Below are 12289 nucleotides of genomic sequence, written 5' to 3'. Positions count from 1 at the left end.
CTACAGGCAGATGGAAGATATGTGCCTGGAGTACCATTGATTGTGACAGAAGTGGGATGGTATATCAGAGAGGAAGATGTAAGATGGATATAATCAACTGGAAGTGAATAAGTTTGTTGTTTGAAATGGAGACTCCAATGTCATACTCGAGAAAATTCTTTATCGACGTCGAGGAGCACACATGTGACACAACGGCGGTTGTTCAATTGTAGGGAAATGAGATAGATTATGGAGAACATAATCTTTGGAGTATTTCGGATGAAAGCCAGACTTTGTGTTGGAGAGGCACAGAAGCTTTTTCTAAATGTTTTTGGATGCACTGGTTTGCGATGGATTCAGGTATCTCATTAAAGACAGGAGGATGAGGTTTCACTGAGAGATTTCTTATGTTTTAGGAATGTGAGTATGTCGGAGGTCTTCTGCATCTCGGGATGGAAACCAGTGTATAGTATAGCATTTTACACCGTTGCTATGGCTTGTAGGAAGTAAAAGTGATGTCCTTCAAGAAGGCAATGGAAATTGTAGTCACAATCAGGCACTGTGTTGTGTTTTGTGGACAGTGATGCTTTAATGTCATGTGCTGTATTGTGGTTAATTTGGCTTGTGGATGTCTTTTTTGGTTGCTGATTTGTAGACACTTCTTGAATATGCCTGGGCATCCTGGTATGCTATATTTTGATTGGATAACAGGATCATGGAGGAGGAATATCAGATGCTTATTGGTGGGAATGTTTGATATTAGTTTTGTTGGTTGACATCGCCGAATCTGAGTCGGCCGCTGGCCTAAAATAACTGACAGCCAAGACGAGGAGAGCCTGCAGCCCACCTCATGTTTCTTGTCGGACGACCGTACGCTATCTTGACAATCTCTTTGAGTGTACTGTTAGTGGTGAGTGGCACCGAAGTTAAAACACTGGCTAATTTACATTGTATATACCCATCAAGTGTGTCTTTATGTTGTACCACTGTCGATTTCTTATGCTGACCAAGACGTATGTTGGGTGTCCCACGATGAATGGTCAATATTTAGGGACATAACAAGAAAGTCATTCTAAGAAAAAAAATTTGGTAGACATGGGCTCTAAAATGAACCTTAATAGCTACGAGCTCTTCTACATCCTCGGTACTGTGAAACAAATCTCTTCTACTGCAAGCTCTTTGCTTTCCATTTTGTGGGAGACGATAATATAGATCGAAACAAGAAACACTTGTCTAGTAAAGGTCGGCTCTAAAATGCATACGTTAAGAGTTATAAGCACTGGTTCGGTAGAAGGGATGGATTTCACAGCAGCGAACATGAACAAGTGACCATAGCTCTTAAGATTTGCATTTTAGACCCCATCTTTACTGGGTAATTTTTTCCTGTTTTGTTCCATACTACCACCTCTCAAAATATGGAAAGCAAATAGCTCGAAGTAGAAGAAATTTGTTTCACAGTATCGAAGATGAATAAGTGCTCCTAGCTCCTAAGGTATGCATTATACAGCCCAGATTTGCTACAGATTTTTCCTGTGAATGATCGTTCCTGTCATACCTCTGAATATCGACCATTTCTCCTGGGACGCCATGTACACAGATCGGCGAGATCATTATGACCACCGACTTACTACCGCTATAAACCCATCCAGGGGATAGCAGCGACACCTGTCGAGGAATGGCTGCTAGTCAGACACACGCACGATGCATGTAGTATCCGTGAGCGTGCTGTCTGTGTGTAGAACGGGGAAGGCGCGCGATCTATCTGAGTTTGAGCGAGGACAGATTATGATGGCCCAGAGGCTTGTCACGATCATTTCGGAAACTGCACGACTTGTCGGGTGCTCTAGGAGTCCTGCGGCGAGTGTCTTCAAAACGTGGCGAAACCAAGGTGAAACGACGTCCAGACGTCGGGGGTTGGGCGGCAACCCCTCATTACAGATGTCGGACGTCGTAGGCTGGGCATACTGGTAAAACAGGACAAGCGCTGAACTGTGGCGGAACTAACATCAGACTTTAATGCTGGGCAATGTAAAAGTGTGTTTGAACACCTAGTACAACCAAACAATCCTACAGATGGGCCTCCGCAGCCGACGACTCTTGCAAGTACCAATGTTAACACCGCGACATCGCCAACTACGACAGAAATGGGCACGTCACCATCGGCACTGGACGTTGGCGCAGTGGCAGAGCGTTGCATGGTCTGATGAATCCCGATACCTTCTTCATCATGCCGATGCGAGGGCGCGAATCTGTCGTCTTCCAGGGGAACAGCTCCTTGACACCTGTACTGTGGTACGGAGGCAAGCTGGCGGCGGTTCCATTATGCTTTGGCGAATATTCATATGGGCCTCCAGTGGCTCATTGGAGCTCGTGCAAGGTACGGTGACGGCCAAGGAGAATCGTACACTGGTTGTAGATCACGCACACCCCTTCATGACTATCATGTTTCCCGACGTCAGTACAGGATTCAAGGAGTTGTTCCCCTGTAAGACGACGGATTCACGCCCTCCCACTGGACAGATTCGCACTGTGTGTTCAGACACACTTGTACTCCACCCGTCACTAAAGTCTGATGTTAGTTCCCCCACACTTCGGCGCCTGTCCTGTTTTAACAGTCTGCGCAGCTTGCGACGTCCGACATCTGTCATGAGGGGTGGCCGCCCAACCCCCTACGTCTGGACGTCGTTTCACCTTGGCTTCGCCACGTGCTGAAGGCACTCACCACAGGAGTCCTCGAACAACGGACAAGTCGTGCAGTTTCCGAAATGTTCGTGCCGAGCCTCTGAGCCATCACAATCCGCCCTCGGTGAAAATCAAATAGATCGCGCGCCTTCCCTATTCCACACACGGACAGCACGCTCACTGATACTACGTGGATCGTGCGTGTGTCTGAACAGCAGTCGTTGCCAGGTAACGTTGCTATCGCCTGGACGGGTGTGTATCAATAGTAGGTCGGTGGTCATAATGTTCTGGCTGATCAGTGTATCTGGTGCAAGCGTTCCTGTAGAACACGCACTTTGTCCTATACTGGTACGCAAGTAAACAATGATTCCACATTGAACCTCACCATTAAGTCTCTGGACGAGACGGATACGACATTGAAGCGCTCCTTTGAAATGTACAGAACCCCGAAATGAGATTCTATATGGTGCACCAAGTGTCTCAGTTTGTTCGTTAAAAAATCCGTCAAGTCTGTAGACAAACTAACACCAATAATTCTGAGCATTAATGGAGACGCTTTCTTGTGTACTCGAGAAAAAAAAATTAATATAAAAGATTTCCAGCAATAAACATCTGATATCCCTCGCTCTTGATCGTAGGGTAGATGTAGTATTTCCAGAATGAATATTTCACCCTACACTATTCCAAATTTCGTAGAAGATAGGTTTCTCTCTCACCTACCTTCCTATCTTCACAGAGGAGGGGGTGGGAGTAAAGCCGTAAGGGCTGGTCGTTATTCGTGCTGATAGCTCAATCGGTAGGAGCAAGGAAAGCGAAAGGCAAGGTTGTGAGTACGAGATTCAGTTTGGCACACACTTTTACCCTGTCAGGAAGATTCAACTATTTTTAAATAATATAATATAAAGCACAGTGTCGGTGGTGGATAGTAGGTAGAGCACTAGACTCCAGCCCTGGTGGTCCCAGTTTCAGTCATAGACAAGATGGGTGTTTTTTCCTCGTTCCAGTCCTTCCAGAATAGCGCAAAGTCCATTCAACCTGCTCTCAAAAGAGTGCACCCAGCACAATGATTGTGCGTACGAAGTTAAGAAGAATGGATTACGGTGGTCCAGCAACTCCTGAGTAGCCACACATTTCTGTAGTCAATGCTAAGCGACACTTGAGATGACGTACAGAGAGACGCCACTGGACAGTAGATGACTGAAAACGAGTGATATGGAATCATGAATTAGGCTATACCCTGTGGCAAACCGACGAGAGGGTCTGGATTTAGTGAATGCTTGGAGACCGTTACCTGTTATCATGTGTAGTGGCAACAGTGAAGTACGGAGACGGTGGCGTTACGGTATGTAGTCAGGGTGTGGCCTTGATATCGCGCTTAAGAGAACGCTTAATGCGGAAGAATAGGAATACATTTGTAGCACTGCATGCTGCGTACAGGAGAGGGACAGTTCCCAGACGATAAATGCTTGCATCAGCATGACACTGCAGCTGGTCATAAAGCAGCATCTGTGTGGGCTATACCATTCCAGACATGAACTGTCCTGCCTTGTGTCGACTTCACTCCTCACCGCAGCGTCTAACATCACTACCTTCTCTTGTTTCAACCGTTGACGAAAAACAGGCTGCCACTCCTCCATACACACTCAGAAGCATTACTGGAAGTGTCCACAGCATAGTTCAAGCCTTCATAAGGGCAAAAGGTTGTTGCACTCCACATTATGTCCTCTGATAGCTGTTCGGATACTTTTCACCAAATAGTGTAATTTTTTAATTGTACGTTTCATCTAGTCGCTTCTTTCTATCACAAAACTCACGGGATTAGCCAGTGAGGAACAGGCTAGGGCCGTTACTTCCTCCTCCCTCCCCCCCCCCCCAAACCTCGCTCGACAAAACACACGCACCCACACACGCAGCCGACTGACCACCGCAAAAAAGGTTCGCAAACTGAACTCGCATCCTGCAGCGCCACGCAGACAGACGTACGGGAGGTGGCAAGAATATAGAAGCACCAGAAACACAACACACTACCATACGTACGGGGTACGAAAACCGTTGGCTACCGAAACAGTGTCCAGTCGTCTCAGAATGGGTAAATACAATTCGTTTATGGTTTTCGAGGGAATCTTATACCATTCTTCCTTCAAAATAGTGCAAGTTCTGGTAACGAGGGTGCAGGTGGAAAGCGATCACCCATATTCTCTCCAAAGTAGACCACAAAGGCTCAATAACATTGAGATATGTTACGATAGTGGCCAGGGGTGATACGACAATTTATTCATCCTCTACCTCCTAAAGGAGTCATGGAATATGCGAGCTGTGTGAACACGGGCCCTCACCACTGAGGAACAAACATTGTTTTGTGGGATTAAACTGATCAGCCAAAATGGTCACATAATCCTTGACAGTAATACAACATTACAGAGTAACCGTGGGGCCGTGGAATACCCCAATATGGCTCTTCGAATCATCACATGAGTGGTTTAAGTCAAGTCTACAGAACAGGAAGCAAAAAGTCTCTTTATATGCTTCAAGAGTTTGCCACTTCATCTAACTGGGGTGAAATTACATTAGGTGTTCCACAAGGTTCGTTCATGGGTCCCCTTCTGTTCTTGATATATGTGAATGACCTCCCTTCTTATGTGAAACAAGATGCTGAACTGACACAGTTTGCTAATGATACAAGCATAATTGTTAATCCAGTAAAAGAAAGTCCGATAGAAAATGATACAAATAAGGTCTCTGGAAAAGTTATTAATTGGTTTTCTGCGAATGGACTTGCTCTGAACTTTGAAAACACGCAGTACATCCAATTTTCTGCTCCAAAAAGTATAGTTCCTTCAATAAACATAACACATCAAAAGAAGTCAGTACCCTGGGTACAGCATACTAAGTTTTGGGTGTACAAATAGATGAGAATCTTAAGTGGAAAATTCATAATTTGGATCACCTAAAGCGACTAGGTTCAGCAACTTTTGCAATCAGAATAACTGCCAATTTTGACGATGTAGAAATTAGTAAGCTAACATACTTTGGATATTCCACTCTCTGATGTCATACGGAATAATATTCTGGGGCAACTGAACACTTAGGCAAAAGGTATTCACTGCTCAAAAGAAAGTAGTTAGAATAATGTGTGGGGTTCATAGTCGCACATCTTGTAGGCATCTGTTTAAAAGGTTAGGAATTCTTACAACTGCTCCACAGTACATTTACTCACTAATGAAATTTTTTCTCAGCAACATGGATCAGTTTAAAGTCAACAGCGACATTCATGATTACAATACCAGAAAAAAGAATGACCTACACTTTCCTTTACTTAACCTATCTTTGGCACAGAAAGGGGTCAAATATGCTGCTATAAAACTTTTTGATAAATTACTGCCGGCCGGAGGGGCCGTGCGGTTCTAGGCGCTACAGTCTGGAGCCGAGCCACCGCTACTGTCACAGGTTCAAATCCTGCCTTGGGCATGGATGTGTGTGATGTCCTTAGGTTAGTTAGGTTTAATTAGTTCTAAGTTCTAGGCGACTGATGACCTCAGAAGTTACGTCGCATAGTGCTCAGAGCCATTTGAACCATTTCTGATAAATTACCAGATGAAATAAAATGTCTGACAGACAGCAGTAACTGTTTCAAAAACAAATTGAAATCATACCTCCTTGACAACAGCTTCCATACCATAGATGAATTCTTGAATATGAGTAAATAAATCTGGAGATATAATATATGCATTTTGTGCCTTTTAAGAGAATGGGATAGATAATAGAAGTATTTAGGTATAACTCTAATATGTAAACAAAAAAAAACACTTGTTTCCTGTGCGCATTTCTTGTGCATTTGACACGTTCCACATCATAACGGTTTTTCTGTGCTATTGATCAATGGAACACGTAACTAACTAACTAACACTGAACCCCAGCTCCCACTCCCCGCCATGCTTTGCTCTTGTGACGTGTACTCGGACACAAGTTGGAAACCGTGTGAAACAAGACTCATCCGACTAAATAATTTTCTTCCATTTTGAAATGATAGCATTCACTTTATGTGTGCCGCAGTCTTTTTCTGTAATTACAAAGATTACTCCGAAAAACTAAACCTTTTTGCAAATATGAAAAACTGTTCCAAGGTACAACATGCTCGTGTACCTAGGAACAAATATTCTATTCAAATTTAAAAGTCGCACAATAATAAAAACAGTAGAAAATGCCGGAAACTGCTTATAGCTGTTTCTAGTGAGCATTTCTTCACGTGATTCTAATATCAGTCACTAGATTGAAACAACGACCAGGTTCGCATCTTTGCACAACACGCCATGTAACTATCACTCATGGCGATACATTAAAGTTTTTATTTTCTTGCCACTGGGACAGTACCCAAGCACGTAGTACGGAACAAAGATGTAACTTCTGTGTGCCCCATCTGAAGCCAAGCTTGAAAATGTTAGGCAGCATTGCAGTTGGTATCCACCACTCAGCTTCCAGGTACAGTATCCACCAGGTACAGCACTCTCCCCTATTGTTTGTTTCTCCGAACAATAGTCCCACTGTTCCTTTCTTTCTCGCAAATTTATATTATTAATAGCGAATAAAGAAGGTATCATTTCACGGTAGCAAATTTCTATTAAAGACACGCAAAGAAAATTTGTATTAATTCTTATTTGTGAGTCGGCCGTGGTGGCCGAGCGGTTCTAGGCGCTTCAGTCTGGAACCGCGCGACCGCTACGGTCGCAGGTTCGAGTCCTGCCTCGGGCATGGATGTGTGTGATGTCCTTAGGTTAGTTAGGTTTAAGTAGTTCTACGTTCTAGGGCACTGATGATCTCAGATGTTGAGTCCCATAGTGCACAGAGCCATTTGAACCATTTCTTATTTGTGATTCAGACGCACTGCATTCTCTTAATAATACCAGATCCATGTTCACCCCGTCATTCATCTCCCCGTAATTCTCATGTACATACTGTATATGTAATATACTACATACACCGTTACGGATCATCTAGAACGCGTAATTACGTATTGAACACAAATACCGAAACCAGTCACTTTTCTGAAATATTCATTTACTCCTATAAACAAGCTAGGGAGCCTTTTCTGCCTCGTCTTCAGATAGGGCACCCAGATGTTACATCTTTATTCCGTAACGCGATGCTGGGTACTGGCTCGGTGGCAAGAATGTGAAAACTTTAATGTATCGCCAGGAGTGATAGTTATATGAAGTGTTGTGCACAGATGCGAATACTTTTACTTACTGCGACAGTATGAGTATATTGTAATTAGTATGGACCGGGCGGCTTCTATTCATAAGCTACCTTTCGTAGTAAAGATCTCTTACCAAATTGCCAACTACTTTAAGATATATGACATGAGAATGAGCTTCTTCGCCAACAATAAAATACAAACTAGAAACGTACACAATGCCCAAATCACTAAACAACAAAGCCAAACGACAGATGTATACAAACTCATTTGCATCTCATGGACAAGAATCTAGTTTGGAAGAACTGACAGAAGATTTGCGACATGATTGAAAGAGCACCTGGATTCACTCTCTCTTCACAACCTGAAAAAACCCGACTTTGGCACACATCTTGTCCAACACAGCCATTCTGCAGACAGCATGACCAGAACCTTAAGGTACATCATTTTGAAAACAAAGGCATAAAACTTGGGCTTCTTGAACTAACTGAAATCTTTATCGAGAGACATATAGCACCAGATCACCTTCACAGCAACTACACTGAACTGGGAAACACTTTTTTACAGAATCTCCAAGATTTATTAATTCGGAACACGTAATCAACTAATCCTCTCACTACCCTCCCCCCCCCCCCCCCCCTATTTTCCACCCTTTTACGTCTGAACTGATTTGTATCTCTATTACCAACCACTAAGCATTGAAAAAATAATTCTTGTTCTCTTTAGATAAATAACTAAGCATTCTACTCTTAAAAATAAAAACAACGTAAGCACTGTCCAATAAATCTAACAGTGATGCACATGTTATGGTAGTTGCAATAAACTGAATCCGTGCTGAATCAGTTTTCACTACAAAGCAATAATTCCAGGCCATGTTAATATAAAAATAGAAATAAAGTAGTAGTTCGCTTTGAAATGTTGTCCAATAAATGTATATAAAAACTGCTGCAGTTTTCTAAACATGTAATTACAGTAACACTGTTTTCCGGCGTTCATTTTACCACCACTTTGGATCAATGTATTTGCTCATATGTCGATTGTGTCGAACACAAAAACCAAATAATTGTTTTTGAGCGAAGTATGTTATGCCTTGTAGTGGAGATATTTGTAACATACGCCAGTTGCATGTCACATGCTGGATGCTGACGGGTTTATGATGACAGTCAGTATTTATATGCAAAGTAAAAATTGATTAATTTGTGGTCAGTAGGTTGTTAAAATGGAAGCTGTATGGTGGATACCAACTACAATGCCACCGTACTGTTGCAGTAAGCAAAAGAATTCGTTTTTCGACAACTCGCAGCTGACTATTAACGTGTATGTTTTTCTGGTGCAAAATTAGTTTTAACAGCAAGAAATACGTGACGAGATTTGATTTTAGTTGTAACTACATTTCTTATTCCCTAGCTAAGAATATGAAGGTTTTCTGCTGCAAACATTAATAGTGAAGTAATGATGTAACACTGGTACGCAACCAACAGCATAAAATAGGTGGTCACAGACACTGCAAATAACTAACTAATCCTTCATAAAAAATTCAGCTAATAAACTGCTTTTACATCCTCAGAGTGACAAAAAAACATCCCGTTTAAATATCAAAGCACTGTTTACAAAAACACCAGGCAGAATACTTTTTATATATTTTGTTTTGAAAGGTTTTTTCTTTGAGAAAACACAACCTTCTTCTTTTTTTACTATGCATGGTTCAAAACATTTAATTGTTGAAACATACACAGCACAAAATATGACATGAGCCTTCACCTCAATACAAAAAATTTTGTTTTCAGTATGAATGCATCAGTGATTTTTTCATTTTGCATTAGATAAATTAATGTGAAAATCGCTGCAGTGTAAATTTCTGAAAGTGGGCTTATATCTGTCGATTGTGAGCAATGACAGCTTGTGAAATTAACATTGGCTGAATTGTCTTCTTGTTCTTTACTATTGTAAAATTTGAACTACGTGAGATAAATGCTGCCATAACTTACGCAGTTTCAGAGTAAGATGTGGTGGCTGTTGATTGTTATATCATTCCAATGACTATAATGTGAAAGACAGTACATTACCTTAGAGCCTCATATGTTACCACAATAATACAAAATAGATAAGTTAATCATTGGTATAATTTGTGTCCTTTAGGCTGAGTGTGAATCAGTGTTTTTAATGACAAGAGAAAAAGGGGAAACAGAGTGAGAACTGGTGATCCATCACAAGTAGCACATGAAAACGAAAAATACAGGCAATTTATAAGTTATACTAGTCACTCAATCTATTTGACCAGTCACTGAGAACAGGTTAAGAAAGAACTTCAACCTTTGGTAGAGAAAAGTAGTACACAGCAGACTGATAGGAGCAGCATCATAGTTTAGATCAAAGTTAGAATAAAATACAAAAATAAAAGAAATGCAAGTCAGCTGTTATAGGCAAAGTGACTACAGAAAATGAGCGAACAAGTGTAGAGAAACCAAGTGTTGGTCTTAGGTAGGTCACACTGAAAGTAAGGGGTTTGTGCAAAGATTCTGATGAGAAGGCCAGATAGTCACAACAGGACTGTAGAAAATCCAGGCTAGAGTTAGATAACAGCATTAATGGATATTTGAACAACAGCACACAGATGTATGAAGTTTTATAAAGCTTGCAAAATATAACCACCAGCACTTAGTTATGTGAACAGAAATTCAATAAGTTTCTTCTGATGACAGCAAAGTGAGATTCACGTACAGTGTCAGTTGCTGCAGCAGTGAGGTAGGAGCATAAATCATTGGCGTAACAAGAGACGCAAGATAAATTGGTTGATCATCTTGCAGAAATGTGGGGAACTACCATGTGACAAGTCAGGATCATTATGGTTAGTGAATTCAGAGACACATATTTTAAAGTTAGATGGAGTATTCAGCCAAGTAATTTCAAAGGGGAATATGATACAGAAGAGGCTCACAGAATATCGGACTCTTGATTGAAATATGAAACTTATTTATTTCATCAGAACATGAGAGTATTTGAAATTTAAGTACGGGATATTTTATATGTACAGATAACTGAAAAAGTTTATATTATTGTGTTTCTCAATCTATTGAGATCTGAAGAGTAAGTTATCTTGTTCTAATCAGAACACTCCATGCACAATGCTAGGATAATTAAATATAGGCTGTTACAAGCTATCGTCTTACTCGTGTTGACATTTTGTGAAAAAAAGAAGGAGTGACCTCAGTGTCAAGAATGTTCAAGGGAAAGTAGATCTGAACCCTAACAACACTATGATAATTAGAGACAAAGCAACTCCTCAGCTAGACAAGAACCAGAAAGGAATCAACTCTGAGTTATTGAACGGAACTAGCCCACCTTTTGCCATGGTGAACCTCAATCTGGATGCTCAGACTGTGATCAGACTGTGATTTCCTCCTTCCAAAAATGAGTCTAATTTCTTAACCCCTGGGCCACAATCTTCGTTATCCCAACAAGCATCTTTTTTAATGAAAGAAAATGTGTTACTACAAATGGGGCAACACATTATTGATGAACACATCACAAATAACTGCAGTTGTACGCATGTCTCCACAGGGATAGTTTGACGAATTTAATAGATAGAAGATGGTGAGTAAGAGAAGGTTTACAAAAAGTAGATAATGATGAGTGATGATGAGGTCGCATACTCCGAGGAGCTTAGGGAACGATGCGGGTGACCCGCACCGCCGACTAGGCAAGGTCGTAGCGGAGGTGGTTTGTCATTGTCTTCCTCCTACTGTAATGGGGATGAATGATGATGATGAAGATACACAGCAACACCCAGTCTTCTCGAGGCACCACCGAGTGAGGTGGCGCAGTGGTTAGCACACTGGACTCGCATTCGGAAGGACGACGGTTCAATCCCGTCTCCGGCCATCCTGATTTAGGTTTTCCGTGATTTCCCTAAATCGCTTCAGGCAAATGCCAGGATGGTTCCTTTGAAAGGGCACGGCCGATTTCCTTCCCCATCCTTCCCTCACCCGAGCTTGCGCTCCGTCTCTAATGACCTCGTTGTCGACGGGACGTTAAACACTAATCTCCTCCTCCTCCTCGAGGCACGGAAAGTCCCTGACACCGCCGGGAATCGAACCCGGGACCCCGTGCACGAGAAGCGAGAACGCTACGCAAGATCACGAGCTGCGGACGAAAAACCAGATGGTGATGTGAAATTCCATTTATTTGGTGATGAACATATGTAAATGTATGAAGTAGCTTTCTTATTACCTTAACATGATGCATTGTTAAAATCCTTGTAAAATTGCAGGGTTCCATAAATAGAGACAGAAAAGGTAATTGAATTACAGATATATAGAATGTAGTGACATTGAACGTAGGATAATCAACCACTATTACTATAAAAGTGAGTGATTGTACTGAACATTACAAATGTGATAAAAAAGATGGGGCCAAATATTTTAGTGAGATGCTCTA

Source organism: Schistocerca americana, chromosome 3, assembly GCF_021461395.2.
Source record: "Schistocerca americana isolate TAMUIC-IGC-003095 chromosome 3, iqSchAmer2.1, whole genome shotgun sequence".
NCBI classification, from domain to species: domain Eukaryota; kingdom Metazoa; phylum Arthropoda; class Insecta; order Orthoptera; family Acrididae; genus Schistocerca; species Schistocerca americana.
This window is presented reverse-complemented; position numbering follows the sequence as displayed.